Source organism: Sceloporus occidentalis, unplaced genomic scaffold, assembly GCF_023333645.1.
Source record: "Sceloporus occidentalis isolate IW3139 unplaced genomic scaffold, rSceOcc1.0.p SCAF_33, whole genome shotgun sequence".
Classification (NCBI taxonomy): Eukaryota; Metazoa; Chordata; class Lepidosauria; order Squamata; family Phrynosomatidae; genus Sceloporus; species Sceloporus occidentalis.
The window spans coordinates 3,534,572-3,542,127 of NW_028317013.1; the positions used below are offsets into that span (position 1 = coordinate 3,534,572).

General features: G+C 39.0%; 1 pseudogene; it reads right to left on the bottom strand.

Annotated features, from left to right (window-relative positions):
• Positions 1–235: 235 nt before the first annotated feature.
• LOC149298346 (uncharacterized) lies at positions 236–1,154 on the bottom strand (annotated as a pseudogene).
• Between the last annotated feature and the right edge of the window lie 6,402 nt (positions 1,155–7,556).

Genomic DNA, 7,556 nt, shown 5'->3' on the forward strand with positions numbered 1-7,556 from the left:
AAATGACCTTTCCACTGTACAAACGGTCACTGGGAGTGTTTGAGCAATGAGAATTGCTTGCTGAACTGATGGAAATAAATCTGTGTGCTTTAGCAAATACACAAATCCATTGTGAAACTGTTCATCCTTCATTGGCCAGATCTCAAGCCACGTGACTACTTCAGCTTCCAGGTTTGTAAATTTCTGTGATGTTTGCTCTCTAGCGTTTTATTTTTGCCCTTTGTTTTGGGCATAGTTAGAACAGAGTGAAATCTTTCATGTTTTCATTACCAAACCAACCTTCTAATGATGAAATAATAGAGTCTATGGCACATAGGAAGATTGTTGATAGTACTCTTTCACAGAAGAACAACCAAAATAAGAATAAAGAATTTAATTGTCACACTGTCTTTCAACAAAAAGTTTGATGTTCAACTTTTCTGCCAATGTTTGCACATTTGAAAATATTTCCTTAAATTGCTCTTCTATTTTCTTCTGTAATCATGCAACACAGTCAGAAACTCTTGCACATGATCACACACCTTGAGGATATCAAGTTCAATTATTTAGAGAGCCTGATTTACAGATTACAATGAGTAGTTTGAAATTATGGTCAAGCAAAAGAGGAAGCTCACTGTGCTTGAGGAAGATTGCAATTGATATGCAGTGGCCAGTAAGCTGAATTGCTTGAAAAGCTCTTTAAAGTTTGAGCTAAAAGTCTAATGCCCTAGTGTTTAACTGTCCGCTGTGTTTCACTCAGCAATGGCACATTGGGAAAAATAGATCTTCTTTTTGTACTCTTACAGAAAAACTTGCTTTTACTGTGCCAATAGAATTCTGTATAGCAGGAACAGCATTCAGGTCATTACCAACCAAATCCAGTTTATATGCAGCACAGTAAGCACAAGCAGCTTCTGTTTATTATGGCTTAAACAATGCCATCTATCATATTCTTGGCCATCACATTTTGCCAATCCAAATTTAGAACATGTATCCATGGTCCTACTTGCAATTGAAGTAGCATCCATTTCTTTTGACATTTCAAATCCAAGGAGTTTGTTTCTGATGACAGCTACAATGCTACTTGTGTCTACAAAACATACTCCAAGTGACATTTGTTCTTTTTTAGATATATCAGCACTTGCATCAGCAATGATGGAGAATCCATTTGACATATTGACCAAGGCACTTCATTAGAATGACCGGATGTCCCATTTTTAGAGGATAGTTCCTTGTCCCTAGTTTCTCTTTGTCATAATTGTTCCCTGAAAATCTCATCAGCACACAGACAAATTATGTTTCATAAGTAATCTGACTTTTTCTTGTTATTGCCTATAAATTCTATCATTGCCAATATTATATAAATCTTGATCAATCATTTTATTTTTTGTATATCACGTTTACTGTGGCAGATTGTGACACTTAATTACTCTGCATCTAAATTCGATGTGACTGATCAAGATATCATGTTGGTAACAGCAGTTTACTCTTCAATCACAGCTCCTAAATAATCTGTGCGTGGTTATTTTTCAGTTTCTTAAATGGCTGTACACTCATGGTTTTTTTTCATGGAGACTAAGTAAACCCTGCATAAATGCCATCCTAAATCTGCATACTGGGTATATTTACTAGTTCAAGTTAAGGGTTGTATTTTCATTAATATAGAAGCTGCTTGCAAGTATATGCAACTTTAATTTGTTTGAGTTGCAGGTAAATACATGCCATATGATTGACAGGTTGTATGTCTTTGCCTGCAACTTGCAAAATCCTTATTTTGAAAGGACTAACTCAAAGAAATTATATAAAATCGGCCCCCAAGACTCCCTATTAACCGAGGGGCCAATGATTGATTGCCTTGCTTCCCAACCTCATGTGCAGTGCCGAATAGCTAAATAATATCCTGACGTAAGTTTGAATGAGATGGGAGGAGGGTTAAAAGATAAAAGATGTATCTATGAAAGGCACATAACCCAGGGTAAGAGATACCCTCAGGGGGGAAATAGTGCCCACTTATGCACCTCCCCGCATGTAGCAGGAACCAGGGTCAGCTGAGCGATGCCTGGCCTTCACTACTGCCTTTCTCATAGTGTAAGCCTGTTGCAAGTGGGTTTCCCCTCAGGTGTGTTCCTCCCGGGGGGGAGTCTTCCAAAGAACCCCACCACTAGTAACGACACGCTAGTCAAGATGCAAAATGATTGCTAACATTTATCAGTGGAAAAACACAGGTTGTTCAAAGACAACAGGACAATGATAACTCTGGGTAAACACACAGGCCACAATCATGTTTGCTTGCTGTTATCTTCTACTAATCAAGCATCAAATGTGTAGGGTGAGCATTTATTTAATGTGGCCAATCAATTTGAACCTGGGAAGGTGAGACACATGGGAGTTGAATTTTAGTCAAACTCATTCATGTTTACTGCTGAAAACTCACATGCACTTGCTGTTTAGTGAATACACACAAAGAAGTTGACTGAGGTTGCATGCACTTGCATGCTAACAATCACAAACCAACCTCCATGTTCAGTAACACATGAGTTGTTTGCGAGTGTATGCAAGGGTGTGTGATTTTACATTTTACAACGGAAGATGGCTTGAGTGTTGAATAAAAACACACGGGTTTATGTCTGTAACTTGCAAAATGTACTGTTCAAACACATCCTCAACATGTTCAACAAAAAAAGCATAATACAAAATAAAAGGGGGTTCCTCAGCAACGAGTGAGGTAGGGTGTTGATAATTAAATAAACTAGAGGCACATGAAATCTCTCTGAGGGACTAATACCTGAGAGGTTAAGCCTTATCAACTGCACACAGTAAATACCCTCGTGCCGAAATGATCTGGTTTTACTGGATGAAGAGATTGCCTTATTTCTTTTTTCCTTTACTGTCTGCTTCAGATTTTTGAGTAACTAATATTCTCTTTTCATTTCTTATTGTTTCCCTGTATCTGACGCCACATTCAATCATGCCCGATCTGCTGCCTTACTGTCTGAACTTTCTCTTTCAAGGAGAGACATGACCTGTCACATCCCATAAGGAGAATAACCATTTCTCAGTAACCAAATGAACTGACAATGCCAATGGCATTGATCGTGTGTTATTTTGCAAGTGGTCACTTGAAAAGCTGTTTCATATAAATCAGTATGCCTCAACACCTTCACTGCCGTTTTAATTTGAGTCTGAGAACATTTGTCTCTCAAAAATGAAAATAATTGAATGGTTGGACAATGCTGTCTGGTGTAAATGGATATTTCTGTAGCGTGTCCTTTTGTTGAAGTGATTGCTATATCGTACATTTTAAAGAAACTTGCAAGCTAGTTATTATTATGTGTGTGTCTTGAGTTTGAGTTCAACCTCACAAAAAAACATACACTCGACTGCATGGGAATTGAGTTAATACCAGTCCATTAACTTCTGAGTTGCTTAAGAGTTGGAAATATGAATTGAAACTAGTTACTTGTGCACCCTACATTATAGTAATACATATATAAAAACTAAATAAATCTTTAAGAAAAAAAAAAAAGAAAAAGGAAATTCACTCCTTGAACCAAGCAGAGGCTCTCGTAGCTCTTCCTAAGACTTGTGCCTACTTTTCTACTGTAATTAACTCTTTCTACATCCATATTGAGGAATTCACTTGCGCTGTACCTTTTTTCTGGAATTCAAGTCAAGCTTTCTCCTACTTACTCTATTTTTTAATGGTCACTGTTCAGAGACGAATACAATCTACCTTCTTAATACCCACAACGCGCAGCCCAAAGAAGCCATCAATCATCTACATTGTACAGTCAACACCCCTATACATTGGGACTGTCAGTTCTCTAATTCCACAGCCTATCCGAATTAGTTTATCCTTCAGTTTTTCTCCTCTGCATTTGGAACATATTCTATAATTCCTTTAATTAAAACTAGTTTATTTGCAGGAACTTTTCAAAGCAACAGTTTTAGGATTGATGATCATGTGCAAAGTTTTCTATAGTCTTCACATTTCAGAAAACGGTTCAGTAAGCATAAGAAACTTTTTTTATATATTGCATATCAATCTCAATTCATTCACTTCAGTATCATAAATCAAATTATGAAAGCTTAATGTTGTCTTCGGGTTTCTTGCTATCTCAGACTTCTTGTTTTTAATTTCATTTCGTGTCTACAAGTAATACTAAATTTTTTAAAGAAAGACCTTGATAACTTTGAAGAAAGAAGAGAAACAATCCTTAATAAACAAAAAAACATTGTCCTTTATTTTACAAATACTAGACATTTGGATTAGAGGTGATTTTTTAAAGTAGTTCTACTCTTGCCAGCTCACGTTTGCACTCGCAGAAATTACGACTTGACTCATATACACTGAACTCCAAAATTGACAAAAGCAGACAAAAAAATTTGCAAAATAAAATCCAATCAAAGTCAACAGTCAATTGTAGAATGGATACTGATTGCTCAAAAGACACACTGGGCAAATGCCCGGTAGGCTGCTGGCCAACAGTATGCTGCCACACTCTACATGAGCATAAAAACATATACAGCTGACTGCCACACTTTCGTTATCAGGCAGCTGCCGGTCCTAAAGGGCCACAACTGTCCTGGCTTTTTTAGTTCTGCCATGATTGGGACAGTGGAGCATGGGCCCCAACCTTACCAGGATATTTTATTATCCTATAACCTCATCCTGAGCACAGGATTGGGTGAGGAGCACAGCATGTTGAGAGGACGGTAAAGGTGCATTTTACTTAAAAAAATGGGAACATAGAATTTGACTGCAGATAAGAACCATTGGGCAATCATCATTACCCTTGATTAATAATGGACCCAGGTGATCCCTATTTATTTTAAACATTTTTGGTATTTGAGGATGTGAGTTGTCATTTAATTTGGGGTGCCCTTGCCTGCAACTCTCAAAATGTAAGGTTGTAAGTGCTTGCATGTGGTCATAGGAAGCAAGCTTTTTATTGAATATATGAATTGATTTGTGAGAGTTCACATGAAAGCCCATGCAAACTCGAGTCTGGTGAGCAATATGCCTTTAAAGTGATTGACCACTCAACTTCTTAATAAATAGATACATTATTCTAACACAACTTTGCTGCCAATTTAATACAGTTTCATTTCTAATCAGGTTAAATAAAATTACCAAAATTATAAAATAGTATGTGTAAGAAAATCCATCATACAGTTAACAGGCATCATATAAGCTGATCAATATTAAGTCCGATTTCACAAAAACTTGTACTAAAAAAATATTAACTTAAATAGTTAAAACCAACCCAGGACACCTGTGGCCCACAGAGTCAATGCATAGTGGCAGTAGCAGATTCCAATAAACTGAGTGAGGATGCCTTACTATATTGACATTGACCTTAGTGATTCACCTAAGTGAATAAAACAATCTTATACTGTTTACGCTTCACAAAAGGTGAAAATTATTTGAACTGAAAACATTGGTGTGAAATCCCTCTGTGTTGTTCTATGCAATTGTTTCTATTTCCGCCCAGTGTAATTTTTTCAGACGCGATCTCAAATCAATACAATGCCTGTCAAATGTATGTGTCATAACTACATGATATTGCACATGATAATGGTGAAGTACCTTGTAATGACAGGACTATGGAAAACATGATCTTGCTGAAACATGAGAGTAGACCTGTTTTATTCAAAAAATCTAATTCTGAGGCAGTTTCAATGGGGCACTCATCTTTTACAGCATCTCGAGGTTCAGGAAAAGATCCAGACTCAATTTTGCATTATAGGACCACAACCACTAACAACAGCAGCACTGCACCAATGTATGTGAACATCCAGCACATGAAAGTCCAGGGGGGTTTCAACAAGGTGCAAGTGTCCCCCACTGGATCAGCAGCAGGGGAGGGAGAAACTCCCTTGGCTGTTTTCAGTACATTAACTAGACATAGTAAGCAGACGAACACTTGGTAGTCAGGGGAGTGCAGACATTTACACCCAACCACTCAGTACAGAACTTTTCCACAATATTTGAATTTTTTTTTTTAAATTATCACCCTAGAGTAAGGAATGGGACAGCGGAGCCGCAGCAGTACTAGTAGTAAGGCCTTTGGCCTGGGCATGCACTGGTAGATAATAAGCACATGCAAGATTGAATTTCCCCAATATTTAAAAATCAAAAGAACTGATCACCCAGAGTAGAAAAGGAGATAGAGCAACAGTACAAGAACCTTACTTACAATGAATAGAAAAACGAAAAACTAAAAACACCCAAAAAACACATGTAAGGTGATGGTAAAAGAATAGGAACCAAAAATTACTTCTCTAATGTATCACTGCCGCAGCCCAACCAGAACGCTCCTCTCGGCGTTTTTGCTGGTTACAATGAATAGAGAAGGCTGAGTAACCAAATTTGGGCAGATTGAACTTCAAAAAAGCCATCTGCCCCACCAGGTGTTCTCGCTTTGAACACTGGTAGGTGGGTAGCTTCTGGGCCACTAAGCATAGGCCTGGCCAGATAACAGCTTTCTGGTCCCAATAACTTAGAGGGTCAGTAGCAGGAGGTAGTGGCAGTTCTTCAAGGCAGACTTTGACCATTTCAGATGTGGTAGTCTGACTTTGGGGAGCTTGGGTGGTACACATCAAAGTATCAATGGCCTCTATCCAAATGACTGCTGCTCTGGTGGATCTAGTACTGCTGCTCTACATGGGTGCAAGGGATTGGGAAATGGTGATATGGGTGGCACTACTGCTACTTTGAGTCACAGAGAGTGGATTGCGTGTATTCTGGGGTGTCCATGATGGCGACCTGCCATTATTTAATTATCTGTCGCCCAGTAAGACCTCATTTTGTCATTCCTTTTTTGTAAAAGGTAGGTAAGTAGGGGGATGACCTGACCCAAAGTGACAGTGCTCTTGCTTAAAATCTCAGTCACATCCCAGAATGGCTTCAAGACTGCTACCACCTGCCACATTAATGACCATTCCCCTCTTCTTAATGGGCTGGATACCTCAGTGTTCTGATATGAAGAGCCCGCTGCTCTTGGATCTCCTCCATCATGTCCAGGGTGGAGTTCCTGCAGATGACTACATCATGACATAGATGGTGGTTGGGTAGACCCGCCTTTTCTTGGTCCTCCCTCAGTAGCTGGCTAAATCCAGGTCATTTTCGTCATCAACATTGTCATCTAAGATGACCATATGCTTTTCCACCTGCGCAGGAGGAGGATTAACATCCACTCTTGTTGCAACAGTAGACCTTCCCTCTTCTTCCTCACTATAGAGGGCTATCATCAGAGATCTGGTGCCTCTGCTTGTGGCCCCTCTTTGCTCTGGAGAGTGCTTACATTAGTGGTATCGCCAGGGTTATTAGTGGTAACGACAAGGGTGGTTGTGGTTGTACTGGTAGTTGTGGTTTTATTCTGTGCTTCACCATAATAGCTACTAGACTTGGTATTCCGTGAATATTCGCCTGTTCCTGTCTTCTCTTCGGGCGAATATTTGTGGACATTTTTCGTGTTCGTTTTTTCTTCGTTTTTTCCGGTTAAGGGGTTAATACAGAGTTAAGGCAGCTCTGGCGCCAGGAGTTTAAATGTCCGTATGAGCAACTCTATTGG